We start from the raw sequence: 11,794 nt of genomic DNA, 5'->3' as shown, positions 1-11,794 counted from the left end.
CCCCGGAGGTGGATGTGGGGGGCACATACTTTCCTCCATATTAATGTCTATGGATGTAGATGAGGACAGTGAAGCCCCCGGAGGAGGATGTGGGGGGCACATACTTTCTCCATATTACAAACTATGGATGTAGGTGAGGACAGTGAAGCCCCCGGAGGTTGATGTGGGGGGCACATACTTTCTCCATATTAATGTCTATGGATGTAGATGAGGACAGTGAAGCCCCCGGAGGTTGATGTGGGGGGCACATACTTTCTCCATATTAATGTCTATGGATGTAGATGAGGACAGTGAAGCCCCCGGAGGTGGATGTGGGGGGCACATACTTTCTCCATATTAATGTCTATGGATGTAGATGAGGACAGTGAAGCCCCCGGAGGTGGATGTGGGGGGCACATACTTTCTCCATATTAATGTCTATGGATGTAGATGAGGACAGTGAAGCCCCCGGAGGTGGATGTGGGGGGGCAGATACTTTCCTCCATATTAATGTCTATGGATGTAGATGAGGACAGAGAAGCCCCCGGAGGTGGATGTGGGGGGCACATACTTTCCTCCATATTAATGTCTATGGATGTAGATGAGGACAGAGAATCCACCGGAGGTGGATGTGGGGGGAACATACTTTCTCCATATTAATGTCTATGGATGTAGATGAGGACAGAGAAGCCCCCGGAGGTGGATGTGGGGGGAACATACTTTCTCCATATTAATGTCTATGGATGTAGATGAGGACAGTGAAGCCCCCTGAGGAGGATGTGGGGGGCACATACTTTTCTCCATATTAATGTCTATGGATGTAGAAGAGGACAGAGAAGCCCCCGGAGGTGGATGTGGGGGGCACATACTTTCTCCATATTAATGTCTATGGATGTAGATGAGGACATTGAAGCCCCCGGAGGTTGATGTGGGGGGCACATGCTTTCTCCAAATTAATGTCTATGGATGTAGGTGAGGACAGTGAAGCCCCCGGAGGTTGATGTGGGGGGCACATACTTTCTCCATATTAATGTCTATGGATGTAGATGAGGGCAGTGAAGCCCCCGGAGGTGGATGTGGGGGGCACATACTTTTCTCCATATTAATGTCTATGGATGTAGATGTGGACAGTGAAGCCCCCGGAGGTGGATGTGGGGGGCACATACTTTCCTCCATATTAATGTCTATGGATGTAGATGAGGACAGAGAAGCCCCCGGAGGTGGATGTGGGGGGCACATACTTTCCTCCATATTAATGTCTATGGATGTAGATGAGGACAGAGAAGCCCCTGGAGGTGGATGTGGGGGGCACATACTTTCTCCATATTAATGTCTGTGGATGTAGATGAAGACAGAGAAGCCCCCGGAGGTGGATGTGGGGGGCACATACTTTCTCCATATTAATGTCTATGGATGTAGATGAGGACAGAGAAGCCCCCGGAGGTGGATGTGGGGGGCACATACTTTCTCCATATTAATGTCTATGGATGTAGATGAGGACAGAGAAGCCCCCGGAGGTGGATGTAGGGGCACATACTTTCCTCCATATTAATGTCTATGGATATAGATGAGGACAGAGAAGCCCCCGGAGGTGGATGTGGGGGGCACATACTTTCTCCATATTAATGTCTATGGATGTAGATGAGGACAGAGAAGCCCCCGGAGGTGGATGTGGGGGGCACATACTTTCTCCATATTAATGTCTATGGATGTAGATGAGGACAGTGAAGCCCCCGGAGGTGTATGTGGGTGGCACATACTTTCCTCCATATTAATGTCTATGGATGTAGATGAGGACAGTGAAACCCCCGGAGGAGGATGTGGGGGGCACATACTTTCTCCATATTACAAACTATGGATGTAGGTGAGGACAGTGAAGCCCCCGGAGGTTGATGTGGGGGGCACATACTTTCTCCATATTAATGTCTATGGATGTAGATGAGGACAGTGAAGCCCCCGGAGGTGGATGTGGGGGGCACATACTTTCCTCCATATTAATGTCTATGGATGTAGATGAGGACAGTGAAGCCCCCGGAGGTGGATGTGGGGGGCACATACTTTCTCCATATTACAAACTATGGATGTAGGTGAGGACAGTGAAGCCCCCGGAGGTTGATGTGGGGGGCACATACTTTCTCCATATTAATGTCTATGGATGTAGATGAGGACAGTGAAGTCCCCGGAGGTTGATGTGGGGGGCACATACTTTCTCCATATTAATGTCTATGGATGTAGATGAGGACAGAGAAGCCCCCGGAGGTGGATGTGGGGGGCACATACTTTCTCCATATTAATGTCTATGGATGTAGATGAGGACATTGAAGCCCTCGGAGGTTGATGTGGGGGGCACATACTTTCTCCATATTAATGTCTATGGATGTAGGTGAGGACAGTGAAGCCCCCGGAGGTTGATGTGGGGGCACATACTTTCTCCATATTAATGTCTATGGATGTAGATGATGACAGTGAAGCCCCCGCAGGTGGATGTGGGGGGCACATACTTTCTCCATATTAATGTCTATGGATGTAGATGAGGACAGTGAAGCCCCCGGAGGTGGATGTGGGGGGCACATACTTTTCTCCTTATTAATGTCTATGGATGTAGATGCGGACAGTGAAGCCCCCGGAGGTGGATGTGGGGGGAACATACTTTCCTCCATATTAATGTCTATGGATGTAGATGAGGACAGAGAAGCCCCCAGTGGTGGATGTGGGGGGCACATACTTTCCTCCATATTAATGTCTATGGATGTAGATGAGGACAGAGAAGCCCCCGGAGGTGGATGTGGGGGGCACATACTTTCTCCATATTAATGTCTATGGATGTAGATGAGGACAGTGAAGCCCCCGGAGGTGGATGTGGGGGGCACATACTTTCTCCATATTAATGTCTATGGATGTAGATGAGGACAGTGAAGCCCCCGGAGGTGGATGTGGGGGGCACATACTTTCTCCATATTAATGTCTATGGATGTAGATGAGGACAGAGAAGCCCCCGGAGGTGGATGTGGGGGGCACATACTTTTCTCCATATTAATGTCTATGGATGTAGATGAGGGCAGAGAAGCCCCCGGAGGTGGATGTGGGGGGCACATACTTTTCTCCATATTAATGTCTATGGATGTAGATGCGGACAGTGAAGCCCCCGGAGGTGGATGTGGGGGGCACATACTTTCCTCCATATTAATGTCTATGGATGTAGATGAGGACAGAGAAGCCCCCGGAGGTGGATGTGGGGGGCACATACTTTTCTCCATATTAATGTCTATGGATGTAGATGAGGACAGAGAAGCCCCTGGAGGTGGATGTGGGGGGCACATACTTTCTCCATATTAATGTCTGTGGATGTAGATGAAGACAGAGAAGCCCCCGGAGGTGGATGTGGGGGGCACATACTTTCTCCATATTAATGTCTATGGATGTAGATGAGGACAGAGAAGCCCCCGGAGGTGGATGTGGGGGGCACATACTTTCTCCATATTAATGTCTATGGATGTAGATGAGGACAGAGAAGCCCCTGGAGGTGGATGTGGGGGCACATACTTTCTCCATATTAATGTCTATGGATGTAGATGAGGGCAGTGAAGCCCCCGGAGGTGGATGTTGGGGGCACATACTTTTCTCCATATTAATGTCTATGGATGTAGATGAGGACAGTGAAGCCCCCGGAGGTGGATGTGGGGGGCACATACTTTTCTCCATATTAATGTCTATGGATGTAGATGAGGACAGTGAAGCCCCCGGAGGTGGATGTGGGGGGCACATACTTTCCTTCCATATTAATGTCTATGGATGTAGATGAGGACAGAGAAGCACCCGGAGGTGGATCTGGGGGGCAGATACTTTCTCCATATTAATGTCTATGGATATAGATGAGGACAGAGAAGCCCCCAGAGGTGGATGTGGGGGGCAGATACTTTCTCCATATTAATGTCTATGGATATAGATGAGGACAGTGAAGCCCCCGGAGGTGGATGTGGGGGGCAGATACTTTCTCCATATTAATGTCTATGGATATAGATGAGGACAGTGAAGCCCCCGGAGGTGGATGTGGGGGGCAGATACTTTCTCCATATTAATGTCTATGGATATAGATGAGGACAGTGAAGCCCCCGGAGGTGGATGTGGGGGGCAGATACTTTCTCCATATTAATGTCTATGGATATAGATGAGGACAGTGAAGCCCCCAGAGGTGGATGTGGGGTGCACATACTTTCTCCATATTAATGTCTATGGATGTAGATGAGGACAGAGAAGCCCCCGGAGGTGGATGTGGGGGGCAGATACTTTCTCCATATTAATGTCTATGGATATAGATGAGGACAGTGAAGCCCCCCGGAGGTGGATGTGGGGGGCACATACTTTCTCCATATTAATGTCTATGGATATAGATGAGGACAGAGAAGCCCCCGGAGGTGGATGTGGGGGGCAGATACTTTCTCCATATTAATGTCTATGGATATAGATGAGGACAGAGAAGCCCCCAGAGGTGGATGTGGGGGGCACATACTTTCTCCATATTAATGTCTATGGATATAGATGAGGACAGAGAAGCCCCCAGAGGTGGATGTGGGGGGCACATACTTTCTCCATATTAATGTCTATGGATGTAGATGAGGACAGTGAAGCCCCCGGAGGTGGATGTGGGGGGCACATACTTTCCTCCATATTGATGTCTATGGATGTAGATGAGGACAGTGAAGCCCCCGGAGGTGGATGTGGGGGGCAGATACAGTGCCTTGCAAAAGTATTCGGCCCCCTGGAACTTTTCCCACATATCAGGCTTCAAACATAAAGATACCAAATGTAAATTTTTGGTGAAGAATCAACAACAAGTGGGACACAATTGCGAAGTTAAATGAAATTTATTGGTTATTTTAAATTTTTGTGGAAATTCAAAAACTGAAAAGTGGGGCGTGCAATATTATTCGGCCCCTGTAACGTAGTACTTTGTTGTGCCACCTTTTGCTGCGATTACAGCTGCAGTCGCTTGGGGTATGTCTCCATCAGTTTTGTACATTGAGAGACTGAAATTCTTGCCCATTCTTCCTTGGCAAACAGCTCGAGCTCAGTGAGGTTGGATGGAGATTGTTTGTGAACATTTTCAGCTCTTTCCACAGATTCTCGATTGGATTCAGGTCTGGACTGTGACTTGGCCATTCTAACACCTGGAGACGTTTATTTGTGAACCATTCCATTGTAGATTTTGCTTTATGTTTGGGATCATTTTCTTGTTGGAAGACAGTCTCAGGTCTCAGTCTCAGGTCTTTTGCAGACTCCAACAGGTTTTCTTCAAGAATGGTCCTGTATTTGGCTCCTCTTCATCAATTTTAACCATCTTCCCTGTCCCTGCTGAAGAAAAGCAGGCCCAAACCATGATGCTGCCACCACCTTGTTTGACAGTGGGGATGGTGTGTTCAGGGTGATGAGCTGTGTTGCCTTTACGCCAAACATATCGTTTGGCATTGTTGCCAAAAAGTTCGATTTTGGTTTCATCTGACCAGAGCACCTTCTTCCACATGTTTGGTGTCTCCCAGGTGGCTTGTTGAAAACCTTAAACAACACTTTTTATGAATATCTTTGAGAAATGGTTTTCTTCTTGCCTCTCTTTCATAAAGGCCAGATTTGTGCAGTGTACGATTGATTGTTGTCCTATGGACTGACGGTCCCACCTCAGCTGTAGATCTCTGCAGTTCATCCAGAGTGATCATGGGCCTCTTGGCTGCATCTCTGATCAGTCTTCTCCTTGTTTGAGATGAAAGTTTAGAGGGACGGCCGGGTCTTGGTAGATTTGCAGTGGTATGATTCTCCTTCCATTTCAATATGATCGCTTGCACAGTGCTCCTTGGGATGTTTAAAGGTTTGGAAATAATTTTGTATCCAAATCCAGCTTTAAATTTCTCCACAACAGTATCACGGACCTGCCTGTGGTGTTCCTTGGTCTTCATGATGCTCTCTGTGCTTCAAACAGAACCCTGAGACTATCACAGAGCAGGTGCATTTATACGGAGACTTGATTACACACAGGTGGATTATATTTATCATCATTAGTCATTTAGGACAACATTGGATCATTCAGAGATCCACAATGAACTTCTGGAGTGAGTTTGCTGCACTGAAAGTAAAGGGGCCGAATAATATTGCACGCCCCACTTTTCAGTTTTTGCCTTTCCACAAAAATTTAAAATGACCAATAAATTTTGTTCATCTTCACAATTGTGTCCCACTTGTTGTTGATTCTTCATCAAAGATTTACATTTGGTATCTTTATGTTTGAAGGATGATATGTGGGAAAAGGTTGAAAATATCCAGGGGGTGAATACTTTCGCGAGGAACTGTCCTTTCTTCATATTAACCCCTTCCTGACATCCGACGTACTATCCCGTCCATGGGACCCGGGCCCCTATGCCCATGGACGGGATAGTACGTCGGGCGCGATCAGCGGCGCCCACGTGGTGAGCGCCGCTGATCGCGGCCGGGTGTCAGCTGATTATCACAGCTGACACCCGGCACTATGTGTCACGGACCGCCCCCGACACTTTAACCCCTTGCACACCGCGATCAAACATGATCGCAGTGTACCGGGAGTTAAAGGGAAGCATCGGCAGGGAGGGGGCTCCCTCCGTGCTTCCCTGAGCCCCCCACGGCAGCGCAATGTGCAGCGCTGCTGCGGGGGGCTCCTTTCCTCCAGGCCCCCGAATCCAAGATGGCGACGGGGGCCTTCGGGGGCCTGGAGGAAGCTGGCTTCCTCAGTGCCTGCAAAGCGCAGGCAAGAGGAAGTCTTCTTCGATGCCTGTGACAGATCGCTGATCTGTCACAGTGATCTGTGATGTGACAGATCAGCGATCTGTCACAGGACAGTGATGTCCCACCTGGGACTATGTAATAAAGTAAAAAAAAAATTAAAAAAAAAGTGTAAAAATAAAAAATCGCCAAATAAATTAGTAAAAAAAAAAAAAAAATATTCCCCAATAAATTCATTTTTTGAAAATAAAAAAAAACCAAAACAATAAAAGTACACATATTAGGTATCGCCGCGTCCGTAACGACCCGCCCTATAAAACTGTCCCATTAGTTAACCCCTGTAGCAAACCCCTTAAAAAATAAAAATAAAAAACGAAGCAAAAAATAATGATTTATTATCATACCGCCAAACAAAAAGTGTATGGGGGGCACATACTTTCTCCATATTAATGTCTATGGATGTAGATGAGGACAGAGAAGCCCCCGGAGATGGATGTGGGGGGCACATACTTTCCTCCATATTAATGTCTATGGATGTAGATGAGGACAGAGAAGCCCCCGGAGGTGGATGTGGGGTGCACATACTTTCTCCATATTAATGTCTATGGATGTAGAGGAGGACAGAGAAGCCCCCGGAGGTGGATGTGGGGTGCACATACTTTCTCCATATTAATGTCTATGGATGTAGATGAGGACAGAGAAGCCCCCGGAGGTGGATGTGGGGTGCACATACTTTCTCCATATTAATGTCTATGGATGTAGAGGAGGACAGAGAAGCCCCCGGAGGTGGATGTGGGGTGCACATACTTTCTCCATATTAATGTCTATGGATGTAGATGAGGACAGAGAAGCCCCCGGAGGTGGATGTGGGGTGCACATACTTTCTCCATATTAATGTCTATGGATGTAGATGAGGACAGAGAAGCCCCTGGAGGTGGATGTGGGGTGCACATACTTTCTCCATATTAATGTCTATGGATGTAGATGAGGACAGAGAAGCCCCCGGAGGTGGATGTGGGGGGCACATACTTTCTCCATATTAATGTCTATGGATGTAGATGAGGACAGAGAAGCCCCCGGAGGTGGATGTGGGGGGCACATACTTTCTCCATATTAATGTCTATGGATGTAGATGAGGACAGAGAAGCCCCCGGAGGTGGATGTGGGGGGCACATACTTTCTCCATATTAATGTCTATGGATGTAGATGAGGACAGAGAAGCCCCCGGAGGTGGATATGGGGGGCACATACTTTCTCCATATTAATGTCTATGGATGTAGATGAGGACAGTGAAGCCCCCGGAGGTGGATGTGGGGGGCACATACTTTCTCCATATTAATGTCTATGGATGTAGATGAGGACAGTGAAGCCCCCGGAGGTGGATGTGGGGGGCACATACTTTCTCCATATTAATGTCTATGGATGTAGATGAGGACAGAGAAGCCCCCCGGAGGTGGATATGGGGGGCACATACTTTCTCCATATTAATGTCTATGGATGTAGATGAGGACAGTGAAGCCCCCGGAGGTGGATGTTAGGGGGGCACATACTTTCTCCATATTAATGTCTATGGATGTAGATGAGGACAGTGAAGCCCCCGGAGGTGGATGTGGGGGGCACATACTTTCTCCATATTAATGTCTATGGATGTAGATGAGGACAGTGAAGCCCCAGGAGGTGGATGTGGGGGGCACATACTTTCTCCATATTAATGTCTATGGATGTAGATGAGGACAGTGAAGCCCCCGGAGGTGGATGTGGGGGGCAGATACTTTCTCCATATTAATGTCTATGGATGTAGATGAGGACAGTGAAGCCCCCGGAGGTGGATGTGGGGGGCACATACTTTCTCCATATTAATGTCTATGGATGTAGATGAGGACAGTGAAGCCCCCGGAGGTGGATGTGGGGGGCACATACTTTCTCCATATTAATGTCTATGGATGTAGATGAGGACAGAGAAGCCCCCGGAGGTGGATGTGGGGGACACATACTTTCTCCATATTAATGTCTATGGATGTAGATGAGGACAGTGAAGCCCCCGGAGGTGGATGTGGGGGGCACATACTTTCTCCATATTAATGTCTATGGATGTAGATGAGGACAGTGAAGCCCCCCGGAGGTGGATGTGGGGGGGCACATACTTTCTCCATATTAATGTCTATGGATGTAGATGAGGACAGTGAAGCCCCCGGAGGTGGATGTGGGGGGCACATACTTTCTCCATATTAATGTCTATGGATGTAGATGAGGACAGTGAAGCCCCCCGGAGGTGGATGTGGGGGGCACATACTTTCTCCATATTAATGTCTATGGATGTAGATGAGGACAGTGAAGCCCCTGGAGGTGGATGTGGGGGGCACATACTTTCTCCATATTAATGTCTATGGATGTAGATGAGGACAGAGAAGCCCCCGGAGGTGGATGTGGGGGGGCACATACTTTCTCCATATTAATGTCTATGGATGTAGATGAGGACAGTGAAGCCCCTGGAGGTGGATGTGGGGGGCACATACTTTCTCCATATTAATGTCTATGGATGTAGATGAGGACAGAGAAGCCCCTGGAGGTGGATGTGGGGGGCACATACTTTCTCCATATTAATGTCTATGGATGTAGATGAGGACAGTGAAGCCCCCGGAGGTGGATGTGGGGGGCACATACTTTCTCCATATTAATGTCTATGGATGTAGATGAGGACAGAGAAGCCCCCGGAGGTGGATGTGGGGGGGCACATACTTTCTCCATATTAATGTCTATGGATGTAGATGAGGACAGTGAAGCCCCTGGAGGTGGATGTGGGGGGCACATACTTTCTCCATATTAATGTCTATGGATGTAGATGAGGACAGAGAAGCCCCTGGAGGTGGATGTGGGGGGCACATACTTTCTCCATATTAATGTCTATGGATGTAGATGAGGACAGTGAAGCCCCTGGAGGTGGATGTGGGGGGCACATACTTTCTCCATATTAATGTCTATGGATGTAGATGAGGACAGAGAAGCCCCTGGAGGTGGATGTTGGGGGGCACATACTTTCTCTATATTAATGTCTATGGATGTAGATGAGGACAGAGAAGCCCCTGGAGGTGGATGTGGGGGGCACATACTTTCTCCATATTAATGTCTATGGATGTAGATGAGGACAGAGAAGCCCCTGGAGGTGGATGTGGGGGGCACATACTTTCTCCATATTAATGTCTATGGATGTAGATGAGGACAGTGAAGCCCCTGGAGGTGGATGTGGGGGGCACATACTTTCTCCATATTAATGTCTATGGATGTAGATGAGGACAGAGAAGCCCCTGGAGGTGGATGTTGGGGGGCACATACTTTCTCCATATTAATGTCTATGGATGTAGATGAGGACAGAGAAGCCCCTGGAGGTGGATGTGGGGGGCACATACTTTCTCCATATTAATGTCTATGGATGTAGATGAGGACAGTGAAGCCCCTGGAGGTGGATGTGGGGGGCACATACTTTCTCCATATTAATGTCTATGGATGTAGATGAGGACAGTGAAGCCCCTGGAGGTGGATGTGGGGGGCACATACTTTCTCCATATTAATGTCTATGGATGTAGATGAGGACAGTGAAGCCCCTGGAGGTGGATGTGGGGGGGCACATACTTTCTCCATATTAATGTCTATGGATGTAGATGAGGACAGTGAAGCCCCTGGAGGTGGATGTGGGGGGCACATACTTTCTCCATATTAATGTCTATGGATGTAGATGAGGACAGAGAAGCCCCTGGAGGTGGATGTTGGGGGGCACATACTTTCTCCATATTAATGTCTATGGATGTAGATGAGGACAGAGAAGCCCCTGGAGGTGGATGTGGGGGGCACATACTTTCTCCATATTAATGTCTATGGATGTAGATGAGGACAGAGAAGCCCCTGGAGGTGGATGTGGGGGGCACATACTTTCTCCATATTAATGTCTATGGATGTAGATGAGGACAGTGAAGCCCCTGGAGGTGGATGTGGGGGGCACATACTTTCTCCATATTAATGTCTATGGATGTAGATGAGGACAGAGAAGCCCCTGGAGGTGGATGTTGGGGGGCACATACTTTCTCCATATTAATGTCTATGGATGTAGATGAGGACAGAGAAGCCCCCGGTGGTGGATGTGGGGGGCACATACTTTCTCCATATTAATGTCTATGGATGTAGATGAGGACAGTGAAGCCCCTGGAGGTGGATGTGGGGTGCACATACTTTCTCTATATTAATGTCTATGGATGTAGATGAGGACAGTGAAGCCCCCGGAGGTGGATGTGGGGGGCACATACTTTCTCCATATTAATGTCTATGGATGTAGATGAGGACAGTGAAGCCCCTGGAGGTGGATGTGGGGGGCACATACTTTCTCCATATTAATGTCTATGGATGTAGATGAGGACAGTGAAGCCCCCGGAGGTGGATGTGGGGGGGCACATACTTTCTCCATATTAATGTCTATGGATGTAGATGAGGACAGTGAAGCCCCCGGAGGTGGATGTGGGGGGCACATACTTTCTCCATATTAATGTCTATGGATGTAGATGAGGACAGTGAAGCCCCCCGGAGGTGGATGTGGGGGGCACATACTTTCTCCATATTAATGTCTATGGATGTAGATGAGGTCAGAGAAGCCCCCGGAGGTGGATGTGGGGTGCACATACTTTCTCCATATTAATGTCTATGGATGTAGATGAGGACAGTGAAGCCCCCGGAGGTGGATGTGGGGGGCACATACTTTCTCCATATTAATGTCTATGGATGTAGATGAGGACAGTGAAGCCCCCTGGAGGTGGATGTGGGGGGCACATACTTTCTCCATATTAATGTCTATGGATGTAGATGAGGACAGTGAAGCCCCCGGAGGTGGATGTGGGGGGCACATACTTTCTCCATATTAATGTCTATGGATGTAGATGAGGACAGTGAAGCCCCCGGAGGTGGATGTGGGGGGCACATACTTTCTCCATATTAATGTCTATGGATATAGATGAGGACAGTGAAGCCCCCTGGAGGTGGATGTGGGGGGCACATACTTTCTCCATATTAATGTCTATGGATGTAG

Source organism: Dendrobates tinctorius, unplaced genomic scaffold, assembly GCF_039654945.1.
Source record: "Dendrobates tinctorius isolate UK_male_01 unplaced genomic scaffold, ASM3965494v1 ptg000124l, whole genome shotgun sequence".
NCBI classification, from domain to species: Eukaryota; Metazoa; Chordata; class Amphibia; order Anura; family Dendrobatidae; genus Dendrobates; species Dendrobates tinctorius.
Note: the sequence above shows the minus strand (reverse complement) of the source record.